The sequence below is a fragment of the Furipterus horrens genome, unplaced genomic scaffold (genome assembly GCF_987537825.1).
Source record: "Furipterus horrens unplaced genomic scaffold, mFurHor1.1.pri manual_scaffold_6, whole genome shotgun sequence".
Taxonomy (NCBI): Eukaryota; Metazoa; Chordata; class Mammalia; order Chiroptera; family Furipteridae; genus Furipterus; species Furipterus horrens.
In genome coordinates, this window is record NW_028327176.1 from 32533165 (window position 1) to 32547719 (window position 14555).

The following is a 14555-nucleotide window of genomic DNA, read 5'->3' on the forward strand; positions in this document are numbered from 1 at the left end:
TTAAATATGATGTTAAAAGGGTGTCTTATAGGGAAAAATCACATTCTCTTAAGCAGCTATAATGTAACAAAGCCTATAAGGGAAGCATAATATGATCTAGGGGGTCAAGCAAGGATGGGGATGATGAAATAGGGAAGCAGGGATGAATGAGACAATGGATTGACTAAAGCATAGGGTATTAAGTTTAGACTTGATATCTGTGTATAATTTCTATGGAGTTAATTGTGCTGTAGGATTATATTCAGAAATTAAGGACCCCTAAACCCTGAGAGTTATGGGAGCAAAATTCTCTGAAACTTAAAATTTTAAAGATACTAAGTTATAAAAAATATATAAGAAAGTCACACAAAAGTTTAAATTTTCCTGTGATATTTTTGAAAAATTTAAAATACCACTATTTTGAATAAAATCTTTTTCTATTTTTTATTTTTTTAGTATCTCTAAACTGTTTATTCCTTAATCGTTAGCCTAGTCTGCCTATTGTTGATCCAGTATTGCATATGCTGGACATTTGATGAGTAATAAAACCCATGAATTTTACCATCTTCTGGCAAAATAAAGAAAATTGTTTATATACCAGGTAGAGTTTTTGTCATTATTTTTGTTGAGGAGGGTGTTGACTTGGGTACTAAGAGAGCTTTTGAAAATAGCAACCATGAACCACCTAAGCTCATTTTTTCATCCTCCAGTGTCTAATTTGGTCTGAGCTTGAAATATAGATCATGGCTAGCGTGAATCTCCCAGGCAGCTGTTTACAGAGGAACTCTGTGTTTTTATGGGACAGGTAGCAATAATCTTTTCCGATGAGTTTTTTGGAAAGGATTTTTCTGAACACTTAGAACAAACCATCTGGACCAGATTCTGAATGCAGAAGGCAGGTTTCAGCTTAGGTGTTAAGTGTTTGAATCAGGACATGTCCTGTGGAGAAGTTGTGCAACGTCAAGCACATTCAGAAAACTCTCTTGAAGAGCCACATTCAGTGGCCAGTTCTTCAGAAGGGGCATCTTATTTTTCAATAATTTTCTTAACAACTTTTCATGAAGAAAATGCCACTATTTTGTAGGAGCAGAATTAAAAAGGTGGGGACATTTTTTTCTCAAATGTTAGCTATAGTCTCTTATACATTTATTTCATTTTTTCCATTATCATTTATCCGCCTTATGCCTCCCTCCCCCCACAATCCCCACACTGTTGTGCATGTCCATGAGTCCTCTCTCCTTTTTGCTCCATCCCTCCATCTCCTAATTACCCCTCTCCCAGAGTTGTCAGCCTGCTCTCTATGAGTCTGTCTCTTTTTTGCTTGTTATATCTGTTTGTTCATTAGATTCCACGTATGAGTGAAATCATATGCTGTTTGACTTTTTCTAACTGGCCTATTTCACTTAGCATAATGTTCTCCAGGTCCACCCATGCTGTAGCAAAGGGTAAGAGTTCCTTCTTCTTTACAGCCCAATAGTATTCCATTGTGTAAATGTCCCATAGTTGTTTCATCCACTCATCTACTGATGGGCACTTGGGCTGCTTCCATATCTCAGTGATTGTAAATAGCACTGCAATGAACATAGAGGTGCGTATCTTCTTTCAAATTAGTGTTTCAGGTTCAGCGATTCCACTTCTTGGAGTTTATCCAAAGGAACCCAAAAAAGTGGAAACTTTTTACCCATAACATGGATATTAAGCCCTATAAGCCTCCCAATGCTAACCTGTGCACACTATCAAGACAGGAAAACATGGATAACATTACAGTTGGTCATAAATAAAGTGCCCATGTGAAAATATTTTCCTTTCTATCTCTACAATTTTTGCTAAGATTTATTATTAATGGAGAAACATTCCCAAGGCATACAAGGTGTGTGTACATGTGTGCTTGTGTATGTACGTGTGTATGGGTCAGTAGTATGATATCTATATAGGCATCCTGTGCACAAATTCTAGTTGAGCAGTCACCTAAAGACTTTATAAATCTTTCCCTAAATTCAACTCAACTCTTAAACACGAAGTACAAACAGGGGTATTACTCTGTTCACACCATTCTATACCTAGTTCTGACCTTTTCAGTCTTTTCAGGTTCCCAGTGGACACCATTCATCTCAAATTATGTTGCTTAAAATGCATTAGATGTTCATTCACCTGCCTCCACACATAAGTTCCCAAATTTTTTAGATTTACTGGATTTTCCTGCAGCTACATGAAAATAGCTATTTCATCACACAATGATTGAGCTTTTAATGCTTACCTAGTGAGGGACTAATTCCTTAATAAGCTATGCCTGCAGTAGTTTCTAAAGCAAGAATACTAGGAACATTTGTTATCGAATGGAGCCCTTACCAGTCATTCATTGCTGTTAAGCCACAATTAGATCAGTTTTCTACATGCTATAAAATCATTTTGGCATAACTGATGCTCAGGGACATTTTTGCACAGTATATCCTGCTTTTTTATTTTTTCAAAGTGAAAACTGATTCTGTATATGCTAGATGACCTTTGTTTTGCCTATTACTCAAAATGTATTTTTTAAAGAACACCTGAATATTACAATTTACAAGTAATTCCAGCTTATTGGTAGTCACTCAATTTGCGCATTTAGATTTGCCATTTTTTTAGCTAGCTATGAAGGTAGATAGATGATAGAGTGGGTTGTGTGTGTACAGAATATCAAAACGAAGGTTAAGACATTGAAATGGTGTATATAAAGGCAATATCCATTTATCCAGTGTTTTGTGCTTTAGAAACTATAGATGGGCTGCAGATTTTCATTTACTTTTTAATTTCAATTTATAGAAATTATTTGTCTGGTATGTCTGCATCAGTAGTTACTAAATGTTAAGCATTAAAGATTTGAGAAGTTTCTATGAAAAACTTAGCAGTTTTCACCCCTGCTTCTGCCAAGAGAAAAAAGTGAAAATTTTTGTGTCATTTAAAATGGAATAATAAGGTTTTGAAATAACATTTTTCCACTAACCCTTCCTGTATAAAATGTTTAGGCTCTGAAAACACTTTTACTAATTAGTTATGAGATGTTAATAAGGTAACTACATCAACATTAGCTCACAATAGTCTTGGTTAGGCCAGTCCCCTATATATAATAAACAAAGACAACTTTTTACTTTCAGAAGTGTCCTAGTTTTAGCAATAAACTATATTAACCTTCTAGATAATAAGGAAATTATTTAAACTTTTAAAAAATTGGTGTCCTCAATTATGTAATGAGAATAATACTTACTCTGTAAACTCAATCAGCATTACTATGCCTCTACCATAGGTACACACAAAATGCTATAGGTGTAGTTGACATGATTAAGTCCCATGAGAAGTTTGCAACCTTTGTGTTTTTAGTCCAATATAACAGATTTGGGAAAGAAAGAAAAGCAAGAATGGCCCTTAGCAAATATAAAATGCAATAGTGAGATTCACAACTTTCTAGACTTAAGACCTTCAACACTTTAACATCTGTAAGCTTATTTCTCCACCCATAAAATGAAGACAATTGTAGGATTCTCTTTACAGAAGAGTGGTGAAGATTCAATGAAATAAATTCTGCAAAGTGGTTTGCACAAAACCTGCCATATGGTTGAACTCAGAATATGTTTGCCAAAAATAAACAGATAAATAGATGGATGAATTAATAACTAATAAATACTACATGGATTTTGCCCTGGCTGGTTTAGCTCAGTGGATTGAGCGTCGGCCTGCGAGCTAAGTGTCGCTGGTTCGATCTTCCAGTCAGGGTACATCAGAGAAGGAAAACTCTGACTCCAAAAAACCTCCGCTGCCTTGCGGCATACCTCTTCAGGGGAAAGGCTAAGGGAGTAAACCCCAACAGAAAATCTGGAGCCGGAGTCCCTAAGGCGGTTTGACGTTGTAGTCAACATCGGCAACTCCTGCGGCGCACCTGAACCCAAGCTGTATCGACTCCGTCTTTCCCTTGGACCCTTCAGCTGCGAAGAGAGGGGGGGTCTGCTGCATGGGCAACAGCAGACCCTCCATATTACCCTGCCCAGGCTCTGTAGCTTCAGCGTCATCACAAGATGTCGATTCAACACGGGAGGAGACAGATACCATGTCACTCCCGAGTCGGACTGCACAGCCATTCTCGGCGGTGCAGATAGACTCTTAAGAAGCTACACCATCGTCTCTCGAGACGGACGGCTGCCGACGACGACGACGACTACATGGATTACTATAAGAGTTGAAAGGAATGAGGGTGGGAGAGAGAGGAAGAGGGAAGCATTTATTAAATATCCTGTATGTGCTAAGCAATTTTATACTCCCTTTCCCTCTTCTCCCTCTCTCTCTCTCTCACTCCCCCTCGTTCTCTGTCTCTCTCTCTCTCTTCCATTTACTAGCCCTGTGACCTTGGGCAGGTTACTTAATCCCTTTGTGCTTCAGTTTTCTCAGCTCTACACAGGAAAAATTAATAGTACAGTTGCTATGAGGATTAAATATATGTAAAGCACTGGCACATAGTAAGTACTTATTAAATTTTAGTTACTGCTATTTCATTGAGTTGTTATTTCATGAAGGGCATAGGATGATAATGGGAGGAAATGCAGACAGTGCTCTCCTGAGGAAAGTGGAGAGATCACATTAGATCTCTCCTCTACTAGGGGTTTAAAAGGAAGTGTTTTGCAAGTGAGTGGAACCTAGACCCCCTTGTAAGACCCAGTCCCCTACTCTATCTTTCATTAAGCCTCATTATCATACTGTAACAGAACCCACAGGCTGCCCTGATTGAAACAGAACCCACGGGCTGCTCAGTTATTAGGGGCCTGATTGCCCGCTGCCAGAAGCATAACTCTCAATACTAGAGTTTGGTGAAAAGAAAAAGAATGGTTTATTTAATGGTTATATAGATTTAGATTATTTGCAGATTTCTGCCGTTAAGTCTTATTTTGTTTAAAACACCCACAAACACATAGTTCTGCCTCCCCCTACCAAATCAGGCTAGTTTTAGAAAAGTCAGAGATACAGTCTTCCTACTTCCCAGACACAGTTCAGTTTTACCAGCAGCTCCCAGTCATTTGATCCTGATTGGGGAGGTTTTGCCTGTGTTGCAGTGCCCTCCAGCTCTTAATGCAGAACCATATAAAGTTTTCAGCCTCCTTGTAAATCACATGGAGTTCTCCCTTTCCTTTCAAAGCTGCATGGTGTTCTCCTCTGCCCTTCTTGCAAACCACGTGGCTCTCCTCTCCACCTCTCCGCCTCTCTCAAAGCCGCATGGAGATCTCCTCCTTCCTATAAACCACGTGACTCTCCTTTCCTCTTCTCAAAACCACATGGAGATCTTAGCTAAAATGTCTGCCGCCTATTTTTAAACCCCTGACTGCATCCTCTGATGCAGTAGGCATGGTAACCAGTTCTGACCGTTCACAGAACCTTGCGCAGGCTCTGTATGCTCCTTCCGCACCATTCCATGGTCAAAACCCCTCCCATCTTTTTGGGGCCTTGGAAGAACCAAAGCCATTTGCATAACAGAGACACTAGTTACTAGTGATAGTCATGCAAAGGAATCTTAAAAGCTGTTCCCTTTTCCCCATCCCCCAACCTGCAGGCTCTGGGGATTTTTGGAGACCCCCACTCTGTAAAAATATGATTCTTTGATGACTACCATGTGATGATTTGCCACAGCTAAAACAATAAAAGCAAACAGAAAGGCCTAGATGATGTGGTTAAGTAAGATTCAGCTACTGAATTACAGATAACTTAAGAAATTTCTCCAAGGCCAATTCAAATGCTTATCATTCAGAGTGTTTCTTCAAAAATATCCTTGTAAGAAATGCTTCAGTAACCGAGTGTTTCTTATAATAAGCATCCATTACTCCTAATATGCCTTAAAAGGAAAAATAATGCTATTATTCTAGTTCAAAAAATGATGAGGCAGAGGGAGGTGAATTGCCTGAAGTAAGGTCACACATTAAGTCAATAGCAGAGACAGACTCAGAATGAAAAGTTAAATCAAACAAGTTTTCCCCTCAACAATAGCGGTATTTCAATTCTAAGACTATTGCCTTTCGTTGCCTTGACTTTAAGTTTGGGTACATTTAGTTGCTTTTGAAAGAAGGAAGCTTTATACTATTCTACCTACTTGAATGAATTTTTTTTTCCTAATTACAAAATTCTACTCACCTGTGGTTAAAACTAAACTAGTTCTCAGTGTATTTATTAAAGGTACTCTCTGAGTCTGGTCAGTGGTCAATGGCCTAAAATAACATGGGGTGAGAATCTGGACCCTGTCCACACTACCTGCACTGTCAGTTTCATTCTGCTGGAGGCCTCCGACACCGAAACCCCATCTTTTTGGGTTAGCCAGGTGGTATGTGACACACATCCCTGTTATTTGGGAAAACAGTTTATTAAATTGAACCATTATTGTTTTCACTATTAATAAAAATAACAGTACATGATGGAGTTGTAGCCTTGGGGCAAACTATCACAAGTCACTATAAAAGGTGGGAAGAGCAGATAATGTGAACTCTCTGGGCTTCACTTCCACTTATCTCAGAAGGAAGTAAAAGCTAAAGAGCAGAGACCACACCTAGAAGCTTTGTAAGATTTAACTTTGACCTTTTGAGGCTTTTGTTCTGTTTTGTTTTTGCCTCTTAGCTGTTTCACCCATAGTGATGAACACTGAAATGTGAGATACCTTTTCTCTGATAGCAGCAAAGGGCAATAGAGAGCTGGCAAGCTCTCTCCTTTCCACAGCCAGGTGTCAGAAGAGAGTAGTCCAATGGGCAGTAATGCGAAGGAGACTGAGCCCTGGGGTCTTTTAATGGGGCACATGAAGATCCAGTTTGAGTTTGAAGTGTGGGTGTGCTGATTTAAGAGACAAGCTCCATGAGAAACACGTATTGAAGAAAACCATCCCTGCTTTTAGGAAACATTAAAGGACTCCAGGAACGTTGCCCAGTACCAATATGGCCCCAATATCTGTGGAATGTAGTCCCAGGCTAGCTGTTCAACTCTGTTTCCCATAATTTGCTTTCACATTCACCATGCCTTATGTAACAAACTATTTGGGGTTGCCTGTACAAACCCAAAATGCTCTGACCTTAAGCAGTTACTTCCTCTCAAAACTATTTCACTGTCCTCTCCACATGTGTTCCTCATTCCAGTAAAAGGAAACTGTTTATCAACACTGATAATTGCTCGAATTAAAAATTTGAAACCATCCTTGAATCCTTTTTTATATCCACTAATGAGCTTCATCAACAAATCCAGATTCCAACCATGTCTCACCCCTTCCATTACTACAAAGCTGGTGCAAGGCACTGCCTCCCTTGCCGAGATTATTGCAGGAACCTTTTAATACGTCTCATTATTTCTCCCCTCACCCTCCTGATGTCTGTTTTCAACAAAGCAGAGGGAGATTCTGTTAAAATATAAATCACATTGTGCTACTCTACTCAAATTTTTCTTTATGTCCCATATCAGTCCAACAAAGGCTGATGTTCAAACAATGAGTTACAAAACCTTCTATGATCTGGCCTCATCTACTGTTCTTGCTCCCTGCTCATTCTGTTCCAGTCAGAATGACTTCCTTGTTTTTTTTTTTTTTTTTTTGTACAAACTAATAACATTCACTCCTCAGATCCTTGCCACTACTGCATGAAATTCTCTTCCCCTAGTTATGCAAATGACATTATCCTTTACCTTCTTCAGATATATGCTTAACTGTCATAGTCTTACTAAAATCTATTCTTATCTTTTCTGCACAGGACCCATCATTATCTATTTTGTTTATATTGCTTTCCTATCTGCCTCCTATTATTGGCAAGGAAGTTTAAGCAACCGGCAATTTTGATGTATTTTGTTTATAGTTGTGTCACCCAGGCCCTAGATGAGAGCCATGCATATAATAGATTCTCTTTAGATGTTTCTAGACTAGATAAATTAATAAAGTCAACTCTTACATTGTTGAAAGACTTCAGGAGTTATTCCTCCCTTGAAGGGCCATAGTTTTTAGAGGGTTTGGAAGCATACAACTCCTGAGTTTCAAATAACAAGGATGATGAATTCTTTTTAGACAAATGTCACTATTGTTATTAGGTCCTTATTTTAATTTCACAAACTCCCTGTGGTCATAGTTAATCTGAGACCCTTTTGGGAAAAAAAAAAAAAAAAAAGGCAATTATCTCTTGGTTTCTACTTTCTCCAGCACCATGACATCCTCCCATGATTAATTCTCCCTTCATTTTTTCATAGAAGCAACTTTAGATCCAGGACTCATTCTCTTCAAACAAATTACTGAAGGCAACATGATAACCTGGCAGAATTGTCTTAGCTTCAGTTGTCTATTTCCCTTTGAAGTTAAATCCCCTCTGCTCTTATCAGATTATCTCAGTAGATTGTATGTGATGTATTATTGGTTTTGTTGTTCTATTTTAGTATGAACATTTTACTGTGTTCTAATAAGAGGGGAAATAAATTTTCAAATGACATGAATAATTATAAGTGTAAACATTAGCTGGGGATGTGCCTACTGGGAGAATGCCTCAATAAGAGAACAAAACCTGTGGAAGCCAACTAAGAGAAAAAGCGGCAACTGTAATCAAAGTCTTTCTTCCCTTCTGGTAATTTATACTGCATATAGGCTCTTGACGCTGAGTACATGAGCAAAGAGGAAGGCGGAGGAGGATACAGACTAAGTTTTCAGTTTATAGAGTTGGTACATTATTTGTGAAGCATGGACATGGGCAGTGTTGGACTCTGAATTGCTCAGTGCAGAGAAAAATGGCTCAATTTAATTCTAATCACCTAATATGTATGATGGCCTTACTTATAACAAGGGATCGGTGGTAGGCATTTCCAAAGAAACAGAGATGAGTAAGCATCATTTCTGTTTCAAAGAATTTTAAACTTAATTGAGAGAGAAGACAAGAATATAAATGACAATATTGCAAAAATTTAGTCACTATTTGGTACCAAGATACAGGCATAAATAGTCAAAATGATACAGGCATAAGATTACTATGAAGTTCAATTGATGAAGAAATTATAACTAATTTATTTGTGTTTGGTGAGGACTGGAAATGAGTGTGCATATGTATAAATACTGGAATAAGTCTTTGCTCCTCTATAAAGAGAGAATCTAGATTGAGTTTTAAAATATGTGTGTGATTTTTTAAAATAAAGAGCCTCAAAAAATATGTCAGCAAGTGGATGTAAAGTTGGAAATTATCCATTGAAAAAAGCATGGAAGAGTGATGGTAAGTAGGGCTGAAAGATAAGTGGAAACAGATATTAATAAAACCGTTGAGTATAGAGCAAAAGTTTATACCTTATGGGAAATGAGGAGCCACTGAAGACTTTGAGGCACAAGGGCAACATTATAGGAGCTCCCCAAATGGTAAGATTCACTTAAAAGTTTCCAGGGAAAATGTAAAATTGCTACTCTCTCTTTTTCTTTCTTAGTATCTCTTGGTCATTGGCTTCCAAGGTCTTTGCAGAGATAATCTGACCTATTATAAAGAATTTAGAGATTGAAGTTGAGATTTTGATCAATATTAAGTCCTAAAATAGAATAGGTTCTCACAGCAATTGCACTATTATTTCTGGCATTGTAGGTAGAGCTGAGCTAAGGAAACACTTGCAAAGGATTAAGTAACCTGCCTAAGGTCATATAATTAGTAAGTAGGAGAGAGAGAGAGAGAGATTGAGGGAGAGAGAGAGAGAGAGAGAGAGAGAGAGAGAGAGAGAGAGAGAGAGAGAAGGGAACCAAATGTGCATTGTTGAATTGTTACAGAAGCACACCATTAGTCATTTGCTTAACATAATATAATATAGCCTTGGGTCAATTAATTTAAAGCACTAGAATTTTCATGGACACTAATGAGTCGGATTAACAGTTAAAATTTTTAAATATATGGCTGAATATGTTTGTACTTTTAGTTAAATATTTCTCAATTGCCTTATTATATCGACTGAACAGTTTTAATCAAAGAAGTTTACACAGAAATATTCATGTATCCTGAGCTCTCAAGGCTGTGGCTTTCAGTGAAGAACAAATAGAGATATCTGAAGCACGAACAAAGGGAAAAAAGGCTTCTTACTTCAACTGTAGACAAATAAATTTCCTTAATACTTAGTGAACAGTAAGTAGGTTTGGTTTGGGGAAGTAGGTACAAGAATAATTCTGCAATCTTTTTTTAAAAGGAAACATTCTCATTAATGCAGCTGAGGTGTTCTTGTTTGCTCCATTTAACAGCCATTCAGCTGTATTCTTGCATGGTGTGTGTGAAGAAATCAGTTATAAAAATGTAAGCACCCTTATTTAAAAATAGGTAGCAAGGTTATCTTTTCCTCCACTTACCTACAAAAGGATAATTGCAGCTGCATAGTGCTCAAAGAATTAAAAATGGGAAATCATTCAGGGAATAGTTATTCAGGGAAAAGCAATAATAACCCATTTTTTCCCCCTCCAGTCTCCAAAAAAAGACTTTGGAGAAGTTTCAATTTCCTTAATATATTTTCCAGTTTCCAAAAAATGACTTTTTAGAAAAGTTGTGATTTCCTTAATATATTTTCCATTTCTCTTCCAGGTCAGCTACTTAGCCTAAAAATCAATGTCTCTTCTCTATTTATCCTTTGGCTAGGCTCCCTTCTAGGTACTTGAAGGGGCAAGAACTATGTCACTAATAGTATTGATTTTACTCCGCTATTAGGGATGGACCATCATAAGGATAAACTTATTAGCATTTGCCAAAGTGTACTCTTAAGTGTTCATTTCCATAATTAAACTGTAAAGGTCCTCATGAACAGAAACCAGAAAATGTGTGTGTATATGTGTGTGTTATTGTTAAAACACTATTTGTTGAATGAGAAGTTAGAGAAACACATGAAGAAAAATCCTTTGGATTTGGGAGTCAGGAAATCTTATATTTCTGAGACTATTGTGAAACTGTAATATTCATTTATAAGATATTACACTTTGTCAACCAAGTAAAAGACGTCATGTAATTCCTTTTATTTCCTTTCCTTGAGGATGAGGCTCCATTAGAAGTTAGTGTTGGGTCAAGAATTTTTAAAATATAAGTTGTACCTTATCCAACAATTCTCCTAGAAATATAATTTAGAGAGATAGACTCTCTGGGTCAGGCTCCTAGATAGTATCTTAAATCAGGTTTCAGAAGCAGCATATGCAATACAAATACATGTGTAAGTGAAGTGACTTTATATGAAAGTGCCCCAGGAGAAACTATGAAAGAATAGAGGGAGAAGAATAGGGAAGTGAAAAAGTTGTAGCAAGAGGGCAGAATCAAGCAAAGTCCCATTATATAACAGCCTGATGACACAGGAGGACTCTGTGGTATAAATTATGCCTCTAAGTTTGTCCTGGCCTGAGGCAGGGAGCTGGGCTTTCATATTCCCACACCTGCATTAGCTAAGGATACTTGTAGCTCTTTGCTCCATGTAGGCAAAGCAGTTTCAGGAGCCCAAGGGCAGTTTGCAGAAGAGTCTCAGTGCCAGTGGTGTCAGCAAAGCCCGCTGAAGCTGGGAGAGAGGCTCACAGAACATTACAAGGGGACAGAGGCTGACTGAGCAGAGCAGAGAGTGTTCACTATATAGACAGGCAATAATTAGAGATGTCCATATTTACATCTGAGTTTGCTTATTACAATCACCTGAGAATGCAAATATGGGATGAATAGCTTTATTCACAATGTGACATACTATACAGACATTTAAACGTTTTCATTAATTTATTCAACAAGTATTCTTTTGAGTTTAACTTACTTCAGGCACTAGGAAGACATCAGATAAAAGAGAAAAGACAATCTGTTCACATGTGGCTAATACCCTAGAGGGGAAATGCGACAAAAAATGAATAAGGGAGGTGTAGTACACAGAAGACAATAAGTTATACAGAACAAAACAGTACCAGGCATGGTTAAGTAGAAATTCCAAGGGTGAGAGGCGTATACAAAGAATGGAATACACAGTATATTTTAAATTCAACAGGGTGAGGATTGACTGTGGAAGAGGGGCGGGGATGGGTGGGGCAGGGAACAGCAATGGGGGGGAAATTGGGACAACTGTAATAGAACAACAATAAAAGAATCAAAAAATAAAAATAATAAAATAAAACATAGTTGAGAAATGCCAACTGAGGAAATACTTGAAAGAGATGAGAAAATATTTGCACATACATATCTGAGGAAGGATTTTTCTAGTCACAGGAAATAGTGCAAAGGACATAGCAGAGGGAACGTGCCCTCTGTGTTTGAAGAGTACTGAGAAATTTAGCTTGTTAATGGCAGATTAGGAGAGAGGAGTTCTGAAAGTGATAAGGTCAGAGAGTTAACAGAAAGCCACATCTAGGGCTTTGTAGGTCATAATAAGGACTTTAGCTTGAGGAAAATCAGAATCCATTGGAAGATTTTGAGCAAAAATATGGTATGATCTGAATTACATTTTTAAAAGGGTCACTTTGGCATAACCATTTTTTTCTGACTTCCCTCCAATTACCACAGTTTTTCGTCTTTCATTTAAGACCAACTCCTTTATATTTGTCTTGGATTCCACCCCTGCCAGCCTTCACAAGAACTCTTACTTACTAAATTGTCACTCTTAGTTTGTTTCATTATTCACTTATTTCTCTCTAATGGTTTATCCCCTTTAGTATGTAAAAGTGCTTTTGTAATTCTCATATTAAAAGAAAATTCCTTAACCCTTTGTCTCCCCTCCTCCCGCCCTTAATCTATGGCCCATGTTCCTATTGCCTTAGATATTTCTACTCCATCTCACCTCTTTTCCTCTCAACTCATTCTTGCACCTTTTATTCCCTGACCATTTCAAACACTATTTTTACCAAGGCCTCCAGCAAACCACGTCTTGTCAAGTCTATGTTCTTATCCAATCTCACAGCTCTGTGCAGGGGAAATTTAAAGCTCTTTTTTCTGGAAATATTTTCATTCATAAATAACACAATCACTTGATATGTTTTTCTTATGAAAGTGTCCTTTGCTAGCTTCTCCTCTGTGGATCAATTTCAAATATTGGAATAGGCAAGGGAATGGTCCCAGGTCCATTATAGTCCCCTCAGCTATTTGGCTTCTGTGTGTTTCTGTCTCCTGAAACATTTTTGAGGACAGACATAGCCAGTGGGAGATAAGCAATTTTCATGTAGGTATTTTTTTAGATCTAATTATTTTATTTATAACATTTTATAAAATAGATGTCATTACATAACACTTCCTCTAAGATACTTGTGCAGCATAAAATACACATGGTTTCACAGTATAATTATAAAATAGCACAAGAGGTTTCAAAAAGCTTAGTTCTATATACAGATAGTAGGAATATACATGTAAGTAAAAGCAGACAAATAAGTATTGTTAAGAAAAAAGGACTAATTCTTACCTTTTTACAGTCATGGGATGGGTGCCTCTCTATTGGAAGAGGAATCTACATACTGACATAGTAATGATGTTTTAACATTATTTAATGAACAAGAGGAAATCTTTAATCTAAAAAACTAACAAAATGTTGATAAAAATATATACCCTGAGAATTATTTTTTCTCTCTTGATTTCAAGCACAAAACATTTAACTTATTACTGTGGGCTGGGTTTTCTTTTTTCTTCTCTATTTGATATTTAGTTCTGTTCTGCTCTAAAAGAAGTGTGTGTGTGTGTGTGTGTGTGTGTGTGTGTGTATGTGTGTGTGACAAAGAATGACAAGTATAGATAGAGAGGGGTGAAGGGGAAAGGGAGAAAGAGTTAGATTTAGATTTAGCCTTACTGCCAAAGAACATGAACATTGATTATTGAAAGTGAGTCAGAAGTATTATGTCCCCATACTTCTTCCTGACTCCAATCCTTTTATCTGCCTTTGTCAGTTTGCAAAGCTCATCTCCCCCAAGCAGGCAAAAGAATTCACTCCCACTTCTTCTTCCCACACACACCCTCCTAAGTCAATAGATGAGCAATAAGAACTATATGGATGAGCTGTCAGAAATGGAAGGAATAAAAAAAGGTCACCAAGTGAAGCTGTTAGTGTCCCTTTGGCACCCACAGAGCTGTTTCCCACTGAGCAAGGATCAGAGAAACTCTACAGATTCCCTGGATAGTATCTTTCTTCCTCAGAGGAAGAATGAGAGCACTTAATTTGGGGGTACCTTGGGCAGCATGTCTGCTCGCTTATTCTTTCTAGACTTTCTAAAACTTTTGCAGCCATAAATACTCATGTTCATAGTTACCAATTTTCTACTCTGTCCTGCTAATAAAACACTTCTTTGCTGTTTGACTTTAATAGTTCCTATTTCTTCTTTGGCTCATTAAACCAAAAGATTTTTACAGCTGAGTCTAGTATTTCAGAGTCTGGCTTTGTTAAGTGTTTTCTCCATAAGTGCTTTGGTTTGATTGGAAGCTATACATCAAGCTTATTGATAATCCCAAGAGCCCAAAATTTGGCTTCCCTAAAGTGTATAGATGTAAGGCCTAGGAGAGCTCTAAAGTATCTATTTAGAACAATAGTCCTGGCACATGTGGCTCTGCACATGTTTAGCAAGTCATCCCACACTTTGATGCCCACAGAAGTAGTGACATGGGCCAGAA